Source organism: Quercus lobata, chromosome 11 (assembly GCF_001633185.2).
Source record: "Quercus lobata isolate SW786 chromosome 11, ValleyOak3.0 Primary Assembly, whole genome shotgun sequence".
NCBI lineage: Eukaryota > Viridiplantae > Streptophyta > Magnoliopsida > Fagales > Fagaceae > Quercus > Quercus lobata.
Window position 1 is genome coordinate 10,097,140 of NC_044914.1, and position 20,055 is coordinate 10,117,194.

General features: G+C 36.1%; 1 long non-coding RNA gene across 1 annotated transcript; it reads right to left on the reverse strand.

The window, feature by feature from the left end:
• Positions 1 to 7,254: 7,254 nt before the first annotated feature.
• LOC115968930 lies at positions 7,255 to 8,134 on the reverse strand. Its single transcript, XR_004086828.1, has 2 exons — positions 7,944 to 8,134; positions 7,255 to 7,620 (listed from the first exon to the last, which is right to left on the reverse strand). It is a non-coding gene; the product is annotated as an uncharacterized LOC115968930 (long non-coding RNA).
• Between the last annotated feature and the right edge of the window lie 11,921 nt (positions 8,135 to 20,055).

Below are 20,055 nucleotides of genomic sequence, written 5' to 3' on the forward strand. Positions count from 1 at the left end.
AACAAGCAATATAGATTAAAGCAATAAAGTATGGCTTGACCAAAAATAAACAATCATTATAAATAGTGACCACAATACTCATTCACACAAGGAATGAACATCCAGACATGCAAGCTAATAAACTTAATGCAAAGTATCATTTGCATGTCCAACACTCAACCGATACAACAACTCAAAGTAATTGCATTAAGGGTATAAAATCCAACAAGGGCATAAGAGTGATGTATTTAAAGAAAATGCATAACATTTAAAAACAAGTACTAGGCTACAAAGCATGGGTACAGAATAAAACATTTTAAATAGCTAAGCATAATCATGAACTACGAACAAAGCAAAAACATAGTTAATATAACACAAGAATCTTTCTCTCTTTCTCCCCCTATCATATCACTCCCCCTATCATGAGTCATAGGAGCTGTGATGAACTTGGAACATATATACCTGTAACCTGAAACATTTGCACAAAACACATTAGACCCTCAAGGTAAAACAAGTAATAAAATGACAAGTATAATGTAACAAGTAGATTGCGATCAAGTAAACATGATGTGAAACATGTGAGCAACTTGATCATACACCAAAACAATCATATAGAAATAACTACAATGATCACATAGTAAAGCAATTGATCATCCGAACATGCATTCAAAGAAACATAATAGCATTAGGATGTATGTATGTCCAACACTCAAACACGATGTAATGAGAACAACAAAGCATAGATACTAAACATAACTCAAAGCACCAAAAAGCAAACAAGAAAACAACCATAAAGAAAAACAAACAAAACAAAGTTTTCTTATTAACTCAATGTCTTCTCCCCCTTGGTATGTGCATCTCCCCTATGAAATATCTCTCTCCCTACAAATATGCATGAGAAATAGAATTTCTCCCCTTAAGAATGTGCACAATAGTCATATAGTAATGACAAAACTCTTTGGTATACTCTCTGGTATACTTTCTAGAATATACTCTCCTCATTTTTGTCACGAATAGACAAAGGGTCAAGGAGAAATGAGGGCAAGAGATGAATGTACGACCAATGATAATGATGCATGAGGGGTGCGAGATGAATGAGAAAATGAAGCTCAAACCTAAGATAAAACAAAAAGCTACAAAGTATAAGGTAAACATGACATGCTAGGATGAAGAAATAAGGTATAGACCAATGCATGACAAAGGTAGCAAAGGTGTGTGCAAGAGGTGGCTATGTGCAATGCGTGACCAAAGCATGGAAAATGCACATGTGGGTAAAAGTGTGTTAAATACACAACTAATGAACCAAATTAGCATGTTCCTAATGAGGAAACATGAGAAACTCCAAAGTTTGGTACTCATCAAAGTCCAAACAAGTGAGAAAATGCTTAAGAGGCATTTTATCAAGCACCTAGTGTGCACACTATGAACAACAATGTAAAACAATGCATGAACATCATGAAATCCACCCTTAATACGTGTTATTTTTGCTACAAGGGGCCAACATCTAGTGCAAATCATCAAAAAAAACCAATCCCATACAAAAATTTGGCAAAAATTTAAGTTTCCCCAACCCTTATGATGAAAATCCCAACCAAGAATACAAAACTCTCCAAAACATAATCTAAAGATCCAAATCAATGAAAAGAGTTTAAAATTACCTTAGAGATGTTAAGGAATGAAAAATCATTCAAATTGATTGGGTTTTGATGTAAAAATATTGAAAGAGGGGTTTTAGAGAGGATGTGAGAGGTTTAAAATAAGTTTCCCACGAAAAACCCTTTAAAAAGCTGTTTCTGGGCGTTTCACGATTGGTGAGTCGCGAGTGAGTCACGAAATCATTTAGTGTAAACTCGCTACTGGAGCTTGCTACTGGGCGAGTCGCTAAAATGAGTAGCCAAAACTCGCTACTCGCGAGAGTAGCTAGAATGAGTAGCCAAAAATTCTAACACTTGTTTTTCAACACAAAACATGCTTAAACAATGAAAAACAAAGTAAGCATTAAACATGAATACAAGAGTGATAAAAATCACTTCCAAAAACATATAAAATGATCAAAAAACTTTTTGGTTTGATCCATATAGAGTTGAGCACACACATCACATTTAAACAAGTACAATCGAACAAATGAATAAGACATCCATTGAACATTAGGCATGTGTGTTGTGTGTGTGTATCAAATGTGGAATAGTCCTTAGTCTAGAGTGGTGCTTCAATGATCAATTCAATCAAGTCATACACAACTAGTACTAAGTCAAGTGGTCTATCTCAATTATAGAAATGAACATTTATGACCTCCTATAAGAAAATGATTACATATTTTTGAAACTTTTCATTTGGCTTCTTTACAATTCATAACAATTGATCATTTTTGATCGTTATATCTCTTTTGAGATCGATGCTTAAAATTTTTAATATTTCAATTTGATGAGCAAGTTTTTGGCTTTTTGGGCATCATACATTTTCAATACAAGTTGCTTTCCTTTTTTCCTAGTCAAATACTAGTATATGTGACGGCTTTTGCAACTCATTATCTCTTTTCGAGATTTAACATTGATTGAGCTCTTTAAGCAAAAAAAACAAAATATATAAAAATGTGGAAAGATATATAGGCACAAGTCTACGCATGTATCAAAACCAACATGACTATTGACTAATCATTCATGACAAGCTTGAAGATTGATTTACAACAATCACACATAGATGTCAAGATTTTTCCCACAAAGATAGATGTGCATACGTAACAAGCTAAGCTTATAAATGCACTAAGCTATTTATACGGAGGTACTAGGCTAAACTCACATGTGATATGTGCTCAAACATATACAATCAAACTTTCTGAATTTTTCATTTTTTATATGGTTTTGGATTTTTTACTCACACAAAACTAAAACATAAAAGTAAGATCAAAGACAAAAGCAATACATACAAATAAATGTAAGATGCAAAAATGCATGAATATATAGCATCTAATGTATAAAGGGTCCTACAAAAATCGAAAAAACTAGATCAAGGACCAAAAGAGAAAAATATCAACCATATGAATACTTCCTCATCCAAACAGAACGATTGTTTGGAATGAGTGTCTCATGAGAAGTGAGACGAGGGTTGGAAGGATGAGAACGGGAGATGCACATAGACAAGGAGTTAAGAGCATTAAACACTTTCTTTAACAACATGCTATTTTCACTCAAATCTGGTTTATTCTTTTTGGCACAACTTCCATGAAGCTCAAGTTTCTCTTTTCTTTTGATTCTTTTAAGAACATGAAATTTAGAGCATTGAGGTCTTAAATGACCAAAGGCACCACAATGGTGACAAACAATGTGTTTAGGTCCACTAGGCTTTTTGGGAAAGGATCTAACAACATGTTTTTGTTCTCTCTTCCCCTTATGACATTGAGGTCTTATATGATCAATCACATCACAATGGTGGCAAGTTGGAACAAACTTAGATCCATCCAAAGCCTTAAGTTGAGACCTAAACAAAGGCTTTGACTTAACAGTCTTTCTCTCCACCTTTTGATTTCTTTTATGTGGAGAAATGTACACCAATTTGTCCTTTGAGGTAGAACACACAATAGACACAAGATCGGGTATCATAACATGATTGCAACAAATATTTTCATCATTTTTAGTAATAAGTTCAGCAATCAAACACTTTGCATGAATCTTAAAAGATTCCTTTTTTACATTTTAGCTTATCAACAAGTTTGTTGGACAAAACAAGTTTAGCATCCAAGTCCATATTCAAACATTCAAACTTTTTCATCTTTTTAAGAGAATTTTTAGCAAGTTTCTTATATTTTTCAACCAATTTGTTGGATTCATTGAGCTTAGCAATCAAATCATCCTTTTCACCAAATAACTTGCTCAAATTCTTTCAAAACTTCTTAGCCTTTTTCTTCAAGAGTTTGTCATTTGGAATATCAAAAACACCCAATGATTCAAGTAACATGTCATCACAATCATGAGGATAAACACTCATAGAGGCATTTTCACAAACACATGGCATGCTACAATCATCAACATCCAAAACATGCATAAAGGCATACAAAGCACTATCCATGGCAAATAAACACAAGGGGTCAAGGATCACACTTAGGTATTTAAACCACAACAAGTGTATCTGCTCTAATACCAATTGAATGTTCAAAAAGTGTGTAAAACACCTTCAACGTTTAGACCCCCAAATTACAAATTACCAATTCAAGCTTATTATCAAACAATGTATGTGTGGAATATGAAAATAAGTTAAAAAAGAATTGATAAAATAATCTAAACCAAATAAAATCACAACCACAGTAGAAATTAAATGGTAAAGATTAAGGGAAGAGAGATGCAAACACAAAGACAACACAACAATGTGTTATTGAAGAGAAAATTGAAGTTCTTGGCGTAAAACCTCTCCGTCGCCCTCCAAGCGGTCAATAATCCACTAGAGAATGAAGTTGGGATACATGAACAGCAGAAGACCTTCCAAGCCTAGTCTGCCCAGTCTACCTAAGCCCTCTAAGCTTCTTGCTCCAACGGGGTTACGCCGAACCTTTGTCTTCTCTAGCTTACCAGATCCCGCTATAGCATATAACATCAACCAATATCAATTGGTTCCTTCCTAACTGCTTCCCAAGCACCAAATAGTCTCCTCACATATATGGGTATGGTGAGAAAATTTTTTGGTTAAATATACCTCTCAAGGATGTAACAATGGAGAGGGTGAGAGTAGAGAAATTTGGAGAATCAAAGGATGAAGATTGTGGATGAGTCAATCTTGTTTTTCTCTAGAGGTTCTCTCTCAAAATTCTCTTTGAAACCACTCTACAATACGTGGGTATAAGGGGTATTTATACTGATGTGTGTTTGGAATGTGAAAGGTCAGTTTTTCCTAAACAGAGTGGTTTGGCGACTTGACCACGCGACTTGACTGAGTCGCGAGTCTAAGTCGCGAGCTAACTGCCCGGCCAGACTGGAAGTTTTGTCCTGTAGTGCTCCAGCTGGCATGACTCTTCAGCTCCTCTGCATGCTTTACACGTGTGCTAGCTTTGGCGACTTGCCAGCCGCGAGCCAGACATGAGATCCAGTCGTGAGGCCTTGCTGAGTGCACACTCTCAAGCATTTCTTCACACTCTCTCGCACATTACCCTTACATGAATCCCACCTAAATACAGGGTTTCTAAATGCTGAATTACAAGCAAATTTGGCACGGAATAAAGTCAATAAGCTGGTTGATTAAATTCAACCTTACAGATCTCTTATTCAAATTAATTTTGTGATTTTCTGAGAGTCTTATAACTTAATTAACAACTCCCTATGGATAAAGTGCTTAGTGGTTTTTGGAGGAAAAGAGTTTGAGTTGCGAAATTAACAGCATATTATAACTAACTAAAAAATAAAAATTGTGGGGTTTAATTTGAGAACTTGAGATACAAAATTGCTATTTAAGGAGGGCATTTTTATATTTATATTTATATTATATATATATATATATATATCTATATTAAAACCCATTTTTTCACTTGTTGAGACTTGAGGTACATAACTGCTAATTAAGTTTTTATATTAGATTTTGTTAATATTTACTTTTCAATAGATAGTATGTTTAATCAACTTAACGTTATTGTGACATAATTGATTTAAAAGAAAAAAAAAATGAAAGTTATTGGCTAAATTGATGCAAAGTTAAGGAAACCTAAAATATAATTCTAATTTTGATTTTAATGTTGAAAGAGGAAGATTATTTGGTTAAAAACTGGTGAAAACCGGTCAAGAACTGGAAAAAACCGAGAACCAATTATTTTTCCGGTTTTTTGACCGTTTTGGTTTTTATTGATTGGATTCACTTAATTTTTTTTTTCAAATAATTTAAAAGAGCTGGTTTAGAATATTTAAGGTGTGCCTAACTACGATAAGAAATCTGTAGTTATGATAAAGTGTTATTATTAAAAGCGAATACTATAAATTAAAACTAAAAAAAAAAAAAAGGGTGTTTCTAGCAAAATGGAGCTAGCATTATATATGCTTCATCTACTACAACGGCAGTGATTTCCTTCAATTGCTTTAATGTTCTTTCTCAATCTTAATAGAATATTTTCTGGCTTTTTGATGACCTTTCTGGAATTTATTTATGTTTTCCATCTCCCTAACTAGCTTTTTTGGTCATTCTTGGTCGTTTTCCGACCATACTTGGTATTTTTCAGACCATTCCCTGTTGGTTCGCAGTAAGTTTTATGTTGTTTCCAGCATTATTTTCCAATTTTGATGTTTTCCAATGATACATTGTTGTGTCTGTTTTTCTCTCTAACCCATTGTTGGTGTTTTACGGTCTCTGGCCGTCATTCTCACCAGGCCTTCCTGTTGATCATGGCCTCTATTTGAGCTTAATTACATGGAGCCTTTCAATCCTAATGCACAAGATTCCTTCTTATTCATCACAGTTCACACCCAGTCTCACAATCTGATTTTCTCTTGAGTCCCACTAGATAGTTTCTTTCTTAATATGCAAGAATTAGAGGTTGTACTTTTCACAACATATTTTCCACGTTTTTTTGGAATTTATTATTTTTATTGAATCAGACATAGTTGATTTGTTGGTCTTGTTAGTCGTGGATTAGTTTGTTTACTTGGATTTTCTTTTCTTGTGCTAATTCTTGTATATAAAAGAGAAGCTACACATTTAATTTACACACATAATAATACAATAAATCCATTTTCGTGCTCTCTATTTTCTAATACTGGTTCTTTATATCAAAAATTCATTTACAATTTAGGTTAATCTAAAAAGTTAATAAAGTATTTTTTAATATATAAACTTTACTATGGGTTTATTGTAACATGAGAACTTAATAGGACTTTTATACCGTAGATGTAGACAGGTTGAACTACATAAAACTTTTTTTTTATACTCCTCTTTTATTCTTCCATTCATTATTTAATCATCACATATAATCACGCTACTCCACACTACTTTAATAGTCTCGAACTTGATTTTGTACATTAAAACCCAACAAGATTTATGTTGTCATGGATTTGTCAACTCTGTACCTAATTAACAATGTTTTTACTTTTTATCATTTGTCCTTACCCCCTTGCACCCATGACTGGGCCTCAAAAAAATTCCTTTACCTCTTTTATTGTCGAACAGTGGAAGAGATTAAAATTAGAATTTGCATGGAAGTGCCAGAAATACTTAATGGACTGACTTTAGTCAGCTCTTTTATTTTGCAAATCTTATACTGCAAACTACATGGTTCTCAGGGTTCATTGTAACAATAGGGGCAAAAAAGAAGAAAGAAAAAGGCCGTAGCTTATTGAATGCAAATTATTACAACACTGCGAATTAGAGGCATCACAAACCCCAAACCATATATAATACATCAAACAAAGATGACTTATTTATAGCCATTATTTAAAAGTCAAAAGGGGTTTAAGGTGATGAGCAACCTTCGCGACCGTAGATGAAACAAGGTTTTGGTGGCTTTGGAATACATGAAGTATATGGCTTTCCACGACCACACTCATGGGTAGGACTTGCTAGGTGGAGATGGCTTCCTGTTGACGGGTAGACATTCACGTTAAGGCTTTCCACGACCACACGGAATTACTCGCTTATGAGGATCCTGAGAAGGTACTGTTACTGCAGATAGATCTGAGATATGATATGAAGTAATTATCAGAATATAACTTAAAATCTGAAAAGTAAAACATGGCCTAGAACCATGCGATGCGATTTGGGAATAAGAGTTCCATATATTGTAAAACCGACAAAAGTAAAAAATTATAGTACGTAGCTAGTATTTGGTAATAATTTATCAGAAACGCACCAAATAATTCTAACATAATTGACCAACTGCTATGTAAACTCTTACTCATGAACTGTTTTTAATAAACAATATCAAAAGTTCAGTTTAATAAGTATGCTACAAAATAGATTAAAACACAACTATCTACTAGAAACTATAGTGTTCTCACCAGCTAAATCTCTAGCTGCATTTGAAGAAGGAATGAAAAATGTGGAAAGCAAGAGAAAACAGACCACTAGAATGGCTTTCATTTCGAGATTTGATACTTGATATGCTAAGTTTCTCTATCCTAATCATATTTATAGACCATCCAAGTAGGAGCATGTCTAATGGAATTATAAATTGAGAAGAACAAGTCAAAGTGTGAAGGAGGTATAGTTGAAAAGTATTATTAAAGGGAGCATACATAAAACTTGAAAAAAAAAAAGTGGAAGAAGATTTTAGACAGCAAAGTTGACTAGATGTAGACTTCAAATTAATGAGGGATAATCCACTCTTCCCTCCTTTTTCTTTCGTCAAATAGAGATATATTTTCAAACCTGAATTTAACTGTGGAACTAGTATTTTTTTTTTTTTTTTTAATATTTGCAATGAAGTGAATATCGGTATCTTCATTCAAATTTAAGTGTTTCTTTTTCTTTTATTTTTTCCTTTTAAGAAATTACCAAATATAAGTCGAAAACTGATTTTTTTTAATCTTTAATATTTTACATCTTTCTTTTTTTTCTTTTTCTTTTTTATATATAAAAAAATATAAAATTCTTATGAAAAAGTCCTCAATTTTTTAATATAAAATAAAAAGACATTTTAGGTACAACATTTTTCTAGATAAAATTATTTTTAATGTACATACAGTCACTGCATGTAAATTGTTGCAGTGATGGTCACACTTTTTTTTTTTTCCTTATATTTTATATCCATATTGATATTTTTCCAATCGACATTTATAAATAAAAAATATTTACTGTGTTATAAATTATAGAACATGGGATCTCTCTCTCTCTCTCTCTCTCCTCCCTCCTGGTCTTCTTATTGAGACTAAACCAAGATTGGTCCATAATTTGGGGCTTTATAGCTTCTTTCTCTCAACACAGAAGATTAAGGTGGAGGGAAAAAATTGAATCACTATTTGAGAAGGGGAATAGAATGAGTGTACCGAAGATCATTTTTTTCTTTTTGGTGAAACCAACCTAGAATTTTTACTTTCCCACAATTTTGAGGGACTTTTTCTACTTGGGTCCCTTAGGCAATTGTCTAAGTTGCTTACCCATAGAGTCAGACTCGATTTCCTTTGTTGTAATATCTTAATTATTTTTTGAAATTTAAATTTAAATCAAATGAGTAAACCTTGAGTGAGTCTTTTTAAAGTCAATTGCGCTCACGCTTGTGCAAATGTAGGGATATAGTTAATGGATTGTTGTAATCTAATTTTTACCGTGTTCACCTTTGAGGGTTTTCACTTCGGTGACCCGTGAGATGTAATGTAAAGTGTGTGACACGTCCTACAATAGGGTGATGTGTATGTGTAAGTAAGTCTTTTATTTATCTTTCCATTTTTAAGGAGTCGTTACCTACTTCTAATTAACCTACTAGCTAAGGGCTCTTCTTAATGGGTCCTAAACTGAAAAGGTAGGCAAATGTGTTGAACTAGAAGATGTGGACTCAAACACTCGGTTATTGGTGGAGAATATGTTATAAACCTCACAATGTTTATTCTAAAGGATAGTACATTGTCTAGAATTTAGTCTTAAAGATAATTGTTTAAATAATAACTAAAGAATTTGGCATTTGGTTTGATTTGGTTTTTTGTTTTTTTTTTTTTTTGTTTTTTGTTTTTGTTTTTTTTGTTTTTTTTTGTTTTGCATGTGTGATCATGTATAAGTTAAACAAGTGCAGGTCATGTGAAAGTTTGAATACATGGCATCAACGTCTACCCTAGAATGACATGTGAATGCTTGAGCATACAAAAATCCATGATAAGATGACATGCGAATGCGTGACATTTGAACATATCCTAGGATGACATATGAATGCATAAGTGTAGACACCGCATTTTGTGTCCTTTACGACTCGGGCCCCTGTTTCCCAATGATGTCGAAATTCTAAAGCCTAATATTGGTTTAGGGCCCAATCAGATTGAAATTGACTTGAGGAAAATGTTTTAGGTAAAATATAACTTTTTAATGAATAAAATAAGCTATTTTTGGAAAATAAAGACTAAGGAAACCCTAGGGCATGCATACGTATACACATGTATGTGCACACATGCTCAAGCTCTACGTACGTATGTTTTATGCATGTGTATGCATACATGGGCATGCGTACGCATGTTAGGGTTCCAGAAACTATGAAAGACAATTTTTTATGCATTAAAGATGGATTTTGGAACGAATTTCACATCGTCTGATAGCCATTCCAAGTCAGTTCAGTTTGGACGGGTGAGTCAAGTCTGACGGGTTGATGGACAGCTCTAATTAGAATGATTGTCGATTTAAAAAAAAAAAAAAAAAAGCTTTCCTACACTCCTACCTTTTCTTTTCCCCGAGGATGGATTTGTCGTTTTCAATAGAGGGCCCTCAGCATTATGTTGCAATTAATATTCCAAACGTGATGCCAACTAGGTTTTTGGAAATTGGTACACAATTAATTTTTTGAATTGGAATCTGACTTTACTGCCCATATATATTGATAATTAATCGTCATAGGAACTTGGTTCTGAAAAAACAAACAATTGGTTAGTGTATTAATATTGTAGGACAATATACAGGAGGAGGTCTTGTAGGATACTTTTTTCGTCAAGTTGGTTTGATAATTAATCGTCGTGGTAACTTGGTTCAGTAAAAAAAAAAAAAAAACAATTGGTTAGTGCGTTAATATTGTGGGACAATATATATGGGGAGGTCTTGTAGGATACTTTTTTCGTTAAGTTGGTTTGATAATTATTGTCATGGCAACTTGGTTCAGAAAAAACAAACAATTGGTTAGGGCATTAATATTGTAGGACAATATATATGGGGAGGTCTTGTAGGATACTTTTTTCGTCAAGTTGGTTTGATAATTAACCTTCATGGCAACTTGGTTCAGAAAAGACAAACAATTGGTTAGTGCATTAATATTGTGGGAAAATATATATGGGGAGGTCTTGAAGGATACTTTTTTTCGTCAAGTTGGTTTGGAAAACATTATTTTTTTAAGAGTAAACTACGTATTTTTGGTTCTTATCTTATACATCATATTTCAATTTGATCTCTAACCTTTCAATTGTGTTAATATAATCCCTAATTTTTCAGTAGCGTGTTAATTTAGTCACTGTCTTTATCTTTTGGATGAAAATTGATGATGTGTCTAATGGCAAAATAAAAAATTAGCTTCCGTTGATGTGGTAATAAATTAAAATTTTATTTTGGTCGTTGCCAACTCAGCAATTTTTATTCTAGATATAACGGCATGAACTAAATTAACACGATACTAAAAGGTTAGAAACCAAATTGACACAATTGAGTAAATTAGAAATGTGTGGTGTAAGCTCAATAAATTAATAAGAGATTAATGAGATAACAATAAAAATAAGTTTTTTTTTTTTTTGAGAAAGCAATAAAAATAAGTTAATATGAACTTTTGAGTAATAGTAAAAAAATCATAATAAAAAGAGGTAAAAAAACTAAATGCAAAATTAAATTGGCACATGATAAGACATTATGCAGTATTTGACCGGCAGTTGAGCTGTCAACATAATGAGATTTATGCATCTTTTTAACAGGTAAAATGCTAAAGATACTACAAATGTTACTGCATTTGATATATGAATTGTTTGTTTATAATTGGTGAGTTCGTTTGACCATTAGTCAACCCGATGAAACTTGGTCAAATATGGCATTGGTTATTTTGGCTCTTAATTTATGAAGTTGGATAATCTGACATCCAATCATGACCAATTAAATCAATCACCATGATCCGCATGATCCCAAGGTAAAAAATGTAAGTCTTGAAATTTTTTTGGATTCAATTTTGGATTCCAACACCTATAAGAAAGACAAACAAAATATGATACCACGTCAATCTTTTAATTGGAAAGTTAAATTCAATTAACGAATCAAAGCAGAATTAATAATAAATTAAAAATTAAAAAAAAAATTACTTTGAGGGAATTCAAATCTTGACGTCTCCGAAGAACCAACTGACCCAAGAATCATAGGCACGAATCAGAACAAATTCATGAATCGCTGACTAGTCAGGATATATCAATTTGGTTAACAAAAAGCACATGCATCTTAGCGCCTGTCTAGACTCTAGAGAGAACATAACGTAGGGGGGAGGATAGAAATGAAAACAAACATAAATATAGGCATCATAAGGACTAGTTGCATAAATAATTGAGATTGAATAGTATATACCAGACGACCTATCGATAATCCAAATTAACCTGTCTACTTTGATCCACTGTCCTGGCCTGCCGCGTGTTTTCAACCACAAAAATAGGAAAGCAACTCTTTGTAATTTTTCCTTGATAATTTCATAATGACCCACGAACTTTCTGTGATCATAAGCATCTCTTTCTTATCAAACTAATAGTTCTACAACTTGGAACAAAGAAAAATAAATTCCACAAAGACAATTGAGTAAGTTGTTAATATCTCATATTCTTTTTCTATCGATCTAGCAAAGACAATTCTACAATCATCTTTTTTCTTTTTTTTTTTTTCTCTCTCTCTCTCTCTCTCTAAATTTTTTTTATGTGTTTATTGTAAACATAAAGAATTGTAATATCTAACGTGAAAGATCTCAAGAGAGTTGTATTAATTCCTACAGAGGATGTATTATTGCATTTGATGCTACCTTAAGAACTGAAAATAAAATTGAGACGATTTTGTAAATTTTTTTATTATTATAATGAAATAGTAAATTGTCCGTGTAATCCACAAATAATTTTGTGATATTTTATATAAAATGTTTTTGAAAAATATTGTACATATATTATATATATATAAAAAAAACTAAACTAATTTAGAATAAAAAAAGTAAGTACATTTTTGAGATATTAAAAATTAGTTTAATAGTTTCACTAGTCACTGCACATTTGTAGACTTCTCAAGGTAAGATTATTATTATTATTATTTTTTAAATCATAAGACCAAAAATAAATGCAAAAGAATAACACGACCATGAAAATTAACTAATTTGTGTTGTGTTCACAAATTGTATACCATAAAATAAAAATATACCCAACTCTCTCACTATTTTCTACTCTTCAATAGTGCGATGTTAAGACATATTGTGGACAAGTGTGTATGCATGTATCTAATAGATAATTTAAAACCACGATAGACTATGGCTTTACATTGCGCACCAAATATTCTCTCTACTTATATACGCAAAACAAAAACTATCCAACTAAATTACCCAAACCTAAATCATATTTAAGCCTCTAATTAAAATTAAAAAAAAAAAAAAAAACCCATAAGGGTTTCGGCGGCTTGATGGTGGTGGGAGACTAGTATGACGGAGGTGGCGGCCCCTCAGATTCCTCTTTCTCGTTCTTACAAATACTTTGTCAGTCTCAAGTATTTTAATGAATTTAGGTTTTGTGGAGTGAATATGGAAGATGAGGTCATCATGGTAAGATGAGGTCATCATGGGTCTCCTCTTCATGTTAGATAACGGTTATTGGAAGGGGGGTTAGGTGAGGTATGGCTAGAAGTGTTAGCACACGAGTGTTAATGAATTTTATTGTGGATAGGGATGTTTGATTAAAAGACAAAATATGAGGGCCTGGACCAAATCTTTTTACCAAAAAAGCAAAAGCCCAAGGGCCACTTAGGTCATATTTGGTTGCCAAGAAAATACAGATCAAAATGATAAGATTTTAGGTTGTTTTATTGAATTTCTTAGAGACTAAACAAGAACTGAATACACTCCAATATGAAAATTAAGTAAACATTAGCACAATGCTGGTAAATCCATTACGAATAAGAAAACTAAACCCCCAGATACTTTTGCTTGATTGGGACACAATTCATAACATCCACTAGCATCTAATTATAACTTAGGTGCGTAATAGTAATATAAAAATAAACGAATAATGCTACCAAATGAACTAATTTTTTAAGTGCTGAGTCTTGTTAAAAACTAAAAATGAAAACAAAATATACCCTTTTTTAAAAAAAAAATCTAAACCAAACAACCCCTAAGATTTGCACGATCTAAATCAATTTTACTTCACGTGGTTTCAAAAGTAAGGTTCAAAAAGTGAACAGAAATGACATAAAGCTTGACTGCTTTATTAAAGCTCACAAATAATAGGAAGAAATGATACAAAATGAAACACGCCAAGATTGACTGCTTAATTGGTTTTGCTTTATTCACTGGGTGGGGCTCTGCTCATGACTTTTGCTTCCATTTCATATGGAATCTAATGCTCTCCTCATGACTTTTGAAATCTAGCCAAAGGAACTCAAATTTAATGTCGGTAGGAATTTTCAGATGATTACAATATGCTTTTGTGGAAAGTGGCATCTAAAACAAAGATTCAAATGCTCCGATTTAATGCGTCCTCTTATGTGGAACTGATGAGGCTGGTCTTGCTAAAAACTAAAAATGAAAACAAAATATACCATTTTAAAAAAAAATCTAAACCAAACAACCCCTAAGATTTGCACGATCTAAATCAATTTTACTTCACGTGGTTTCAAAAGTTAGGTTCAAAAAGTGAATATAAATGACATAAAGCTTGACTGCTTTATTAAGCTCACAAATAATAGGAAGAAATGATACAAAGTTAGAAAAGATACAAAATGAAACGCGCCAAATTGCTTAATTGGTTTGCTTATGATAGGTCAAGAATGTATTGACTCATGTGATAAATTAATTGATTAATTAATCAAATTAACATGCAAAATTTATGGTAGCACAAATAAATTACCAATTAAACTAAAGTGCAACGGAAATTAAGTTGACACGGTAATTTGTTTACGAATGAGGAAAACCTACACGGCAAAAACCCCACCGAGTGATTTTAAGGTCAACACTCTCGAGAATCCACTATTATCAAAACAAGCTGTTACAAGTAAAGGAATTTCAGCACTTTATACCAACCTACAATTAAACTCTTACCCTAATATCCAATTGGACTTGTTTTGTAGTGACAATCTCTCATTTTCAATGCACGGCTCCCAGTATGTGACTAACCAACAAATGCGCGGATCCTAGTACGCGACTTGATCACCAACTTAAGAAGGATGTTGACTGCAAAGTTCTTCAGTTCATCACACGATGAAGATCACAAGACTCCTTCGTCACAAAATCCTACGGTGTACAAACATAGCAGCTTCTTCAAGAGAAAGATGAACTCAAGTAAATTTTGTCTCTGATCACAATTTGCATGAACACAACTTTGCTTCACACTTATGCAACCTTTGACGACCCTTAAAATAATCTTTATATATGTTTAGGGTTGTGAGAAAAGAAGACCTAAACACATACTCACAGATTGGATGAAAAACAGTTTTCAAAAACTGAGTTTCATAAACCTCGATAGATAGCCATCTATCGAGGTAGCTGTCGAGCCACTGGCTGAAACAACTTTTAAATCTCGATAAATGCTAGTTGTTGAGTTTTAAAATCTAGCACTTCTTCACTTGTTTATGGGACAGACTTCCATGGTTTTAACACTTGAACTTGAAACCTTGTTCCTTGAAGTATGAAACTCATCTTAGATCTACCAAATTACAAGTAAAGTGCGTTTTGTCAAAATATTAGCCAATTATATAAAATTTTAACATATATTTCTAACATCAAATCACATATGTCCTAACAACTTTATTCATTAGGTGGGGCTCTGCTCATGACTTTTGCTTCCATTTCATATGGAATCTGTAGGGTCTCGATTCCGGGTCCAGGCCCAACAATTATGTGGTTCCAGCCCAAGGAGCCCTAGACAATGAATTTGTAGAGGGTGGGTTACAGAATTGGGCCCTAACGAAGTGCGTGTTGATTAACTTTGGGCCCTACAACAATCTAAAATAGGAAAATCTCCTTCAAGTCCATTGAATATACTGTCCGAGGAGACGTATGGGGAGTATCTCTGTCTTTAGTCCGGAGATGTGTTTCTTCTCTCCTTCCTCTGTTCTAAGTTCCTCTTTTTTTCCAGTCCCCTTCTTCATGGGGACTCCCTTCTCTTATATAGCCCCCTTGAAGTCATCAGAACCTTACACCTGTTGATCATCTGGACCTTTACTTGAGTGCCCGTCCCATCGAACATCTCCCCCATCTTTTTGTGAGTTGTAGTAGCCAAGGTAACACTGTTCGCCAGTCCTCTCCACATTAATGCGGCCAGAAAAGTAGCTGCCATGCATTTAATGTGGCAGCTGTGGTTTCTCCTTTGACATCCTATACTCTCTTCCCTCTCACAGGCTTGTGGGACTCATCCTTGCTACTAATACTCATTGGAGTGATTATTTATTGCTGGTAGGGTGCATGTTTGAGCCATACTTGGTACTTTTGAGGAGACATTTCTCCTTGGACTGCCTGTTAAACAAGTTTGGGCCCATAGGAATTGGGCCGGGAGCCCTTTTGGCGCCCACACCTTCTCCTCGGACGTGGTCGAATTTTATATAGGGCCCAAGGCCCATTGTTTAATCTGGGGACTTTACCCCTACAATAGCCCCTCAAAATTCCGGTTCTTTCCCTCTTATCCGAGGAGAAAAGGCGGGATTTTGACACTTATAGGGTCACTTATTGTAAATCCTTGTCTTACACGTGTGGGGGTACAGCCCCACGTGCCTCATTACTGCTGATGGCGTTTCGTAGCCCACGAGGCGCTAATTATTGTGTTAGGTGGCTTTATGTCCCTTTAATCCAACGGTGGGGCACCTGATCAACGGTTGATATTTTTCTCATTTCTCTAGGCGGGAGTAAGACCGTTTAGTTTCTCCCTGCTATATAAGATTTCCAAGGAGACTTACTTCCATTTTTTGAAAAAGCACTCAAGCGTCCTAGAGCACTCCGGCATTTTCTTTTGCAAAGCATTCAAAACTCCACATACACTCCCTTGAAGATTCTCGGCGAGTTCTTCACCCGTAAGTGCTCATTCCCCTTCCGTTGTCTTTCCTGGCTTTCTTCCTTAAGTAATCCTTCTTCGCGTCGCCTAGGGTTAGTGGGATGGGTAAGCTTAAGAAACTGGTAGACTCTCCGGCCGGTATGGAAGGCTTCAGGGCCAAATACCGTATCCTGCCGCGAGTAGGTCTAGAGTATTACTCCTTGGAAGAGGTCTTAATCCAGAGAAAGACGGGGTAGGTCGTCATTCCAATGATAGCCTTTATGGAGGGAGGAATGACGATCCCTATGGGGAGAATAACTAGGGATTATTTACGTGGTCATAGGTTGGCCCCCCACCAGTGCGCCGCGAACATGTTCCAGATCCTGGGGTGCATAGACGCTCTGAACGAACAAATGAACCTTGGCCTCTCATGGCACGACGCAGTTCACCTATATGAATGTCATTGCCTCAATGAGTCGTATTACCTGAAATCTAGGTCCGACGAGGTGAGGCTGATATCCTATCTTCCAAGTCCAACAAAGGCTTGAAGGACGATCTTTTGATCGTCTCCGGAGCATGGCACGACGGTATTCACTGCCCAGTTAGGGCAGGAACAACAGGTGGGGCACAGTAGGGTCAGATTCCTTAGAGGGGATCTTAGCCTCGAGTTTTCTTTTCCTTGTTTCAGTTTTAGCTTTGATTATTTGCCTCATCAGATTAACGTAACCCTTCCTTTGGTTTGCAAACAAGGAACGAACAACTCCTCGGCTAACTTTGGTCAACATCCAGGCTCTCAACTTCCTCCTAAGGTCCGAAATCTTTGTGAGTGAGGACGGGTAACTGCATGCTGCTCCTCTTATTTTGGACTACGAGCCCTTTTCACGCGCTTTAGTGGACGCCGGTCAAGCCATCAGGGCTGGAAGTCCCCGATTAGCTCGCATCGACGTCTCTATACCAGGCTTTCTTGCTCGGAGAGACTTACCTCCCGTCCAATTGCCTGCTCAACGTGTTCTTCCGGAGGTAGTTGTCCCAGGAGAAGGAGCTGATTCCTTGCACTCATCTCTTGAGGATCAAATTGACCAATTCCACTTCACCGAGGAAGGAGAGGTATAGGCCAGGCCTGTAGAGCTCTCGGACTCTGACTCTGACATAGACCATTCCTCGGCAGCCCCCACCCTTGGCTTGGTAATTGCATAAGTTGACACTAGTCAAGAGGTCGAAGAAGAAGGCATGGACTTGAAGCCAAGTTCTGGTCTTAGGGGCCTTTTGTCCAATAGAAATAAAGGGCAGTCTTCTAGGGATGCCCCCAAGGAACAGGCTACATCCAAGCTTCCTCCTCCTCTTCCACCCACAACTGACCCAGCGCTACAACCTCTTCCCAATTTGAGGTGGAAGAGCTGGAGAAGGGAGAGGTCAGCCCCGAGAATGCCAAGCAACAGAAGAAGGGTAAGGAGCCCAAGGAAAAAAGAACAAAATCTGTTGATAGCCAAGACGAGGTGGCTATGAGGTGGGATGCAACTCTATGGGAGTCCCAATGAGGACAGGCGTCTTATCTGGCTGAGGCTTTGCAGCAGCCCCTTCTCCTGCCTCGTGATATGAAAGGGCTCCGGGCTATTTAGCAACTGGATCTCTTTATGTCACTGAAGAGAGACATGGCCATGGTAAACCAAGACTCTTCCTTATTCAGTTTATTTATTCCGCACCTGTCTATTTGTTATTTTCTTTTAATCAATTTTCCATTATTCCCACGCAGGTCACTCAACAAATTTTCGTAGCTGAGGAGTCGGCCAAGAAGGCTTGCGAAGACCTGCATACTAAGGCTTAGTCTCGCATCGCTGCGGAGAAGGCTACCGGCACCCTCAGGCTCGAAAAGGATTGCCTAAATAAGGAAGTAAAGGATACGCTGAAGGCCCGCGACAGCGCCGAGGCCGGACTTAAGACGACCACCCAGCAGGCTGAGGACATGCGCAAACAGCTTCACATGTCCGAAATAAACCTCGCGACCAAGAAGCAGATGGTCTCAGACCTTAAGGCCGAGATATCGAAGGCAAAAGAGGCGGCTCGCCTGGCCAAGGAGGTGGCTGAGGCTGCGGTGGCAGCCTTCTACGAACATGGAGTGGCAGATACCAAGGCCAGGCTGACCGAGGAGGTGGCTACAGTATGTAGGGACTACATCACTATGTCTTGGGGGGTAGCCTTGGACCGAGCGGCAGTTCCTGTGAACTCCGACCTTAGGAAGATTGAGAATATCTTCTTCCCTGAAGATATTCGTGAGATTCCGGGTTCAGTTCCTCCTGAGGAGCCCCTCTCTGCTAAGGTCACTACCTCGGATTCCCTCATGCCTGAAGCCGGGGAGGTGCAGCCACTTGCAAAGGACAAGTCACCTGAGGATACCCTTACCATAAGGGATGTTGTTGCGCAAGACAAGGAGGCCGTCCCCGAGCCCAAGGTAGGAGGTGATCAATCTGAAGTAGAGGTCCCTACAAAGAGTTCTGCCTAGGATAAAGCCGAGAACATTAGCGTAGGACTTCATTTGTAGTTATCTTCTTTTGTCTTTTATCTCCTTATTTTGCCAATGTTTGTAAGAGAATGCATTTTTGAGCCCAATGAATGATATTATTTCTCCTTTGAATCTTGTTTCACTGCTTCTTTTTCTGCCTTTGTTATGGATGAGTTTCTGTTATGCTATTAACTGCTGAGAGCCGAACGTTACTCGAAATTTAAGCAACATGGTTAAGCATGACTGAATGTATGAGAAAAATGATAGTTGACACTTAAATAAAATTGCATCGAGGTTAATTTCCCCCAAGCCTGTGGTCCGAGGAGCCAGACAGGATTTAGGTTCTGTTTAATACTTAGAAGAAATTGTATTCTGGTTAATTTCCCTCAAGCTTGTGGTCTGTGGAGCCAGGCAGGACTCGGGTTCTGTTTAACACTTAGATGAAATTGCACAGTAGTTAATTTCCCCAACGCCTATGGTCCGAAGAGTTAAGCAGGACTTAGGTTCTGTTTAACACTTTGAAGAAATTGCACAGTAGTTAATTTCCCCCAATCCTGTGGTTCAAGGAGCCAGGCAGGACTTTGGTTCTGTTTAACACTTAGAAAAAATTACACAGTAGTTAATTTCCCCTAATCTTGTGGTCCGAGGAGCCAGGCAGGACTTAGGTTTTGTTTAACACTTGGAAGAAATTGCACAGTAGTTAATTTCCCCCAATCTTGTGGTCCGAGGAGCCAGGCAGGACTTAGG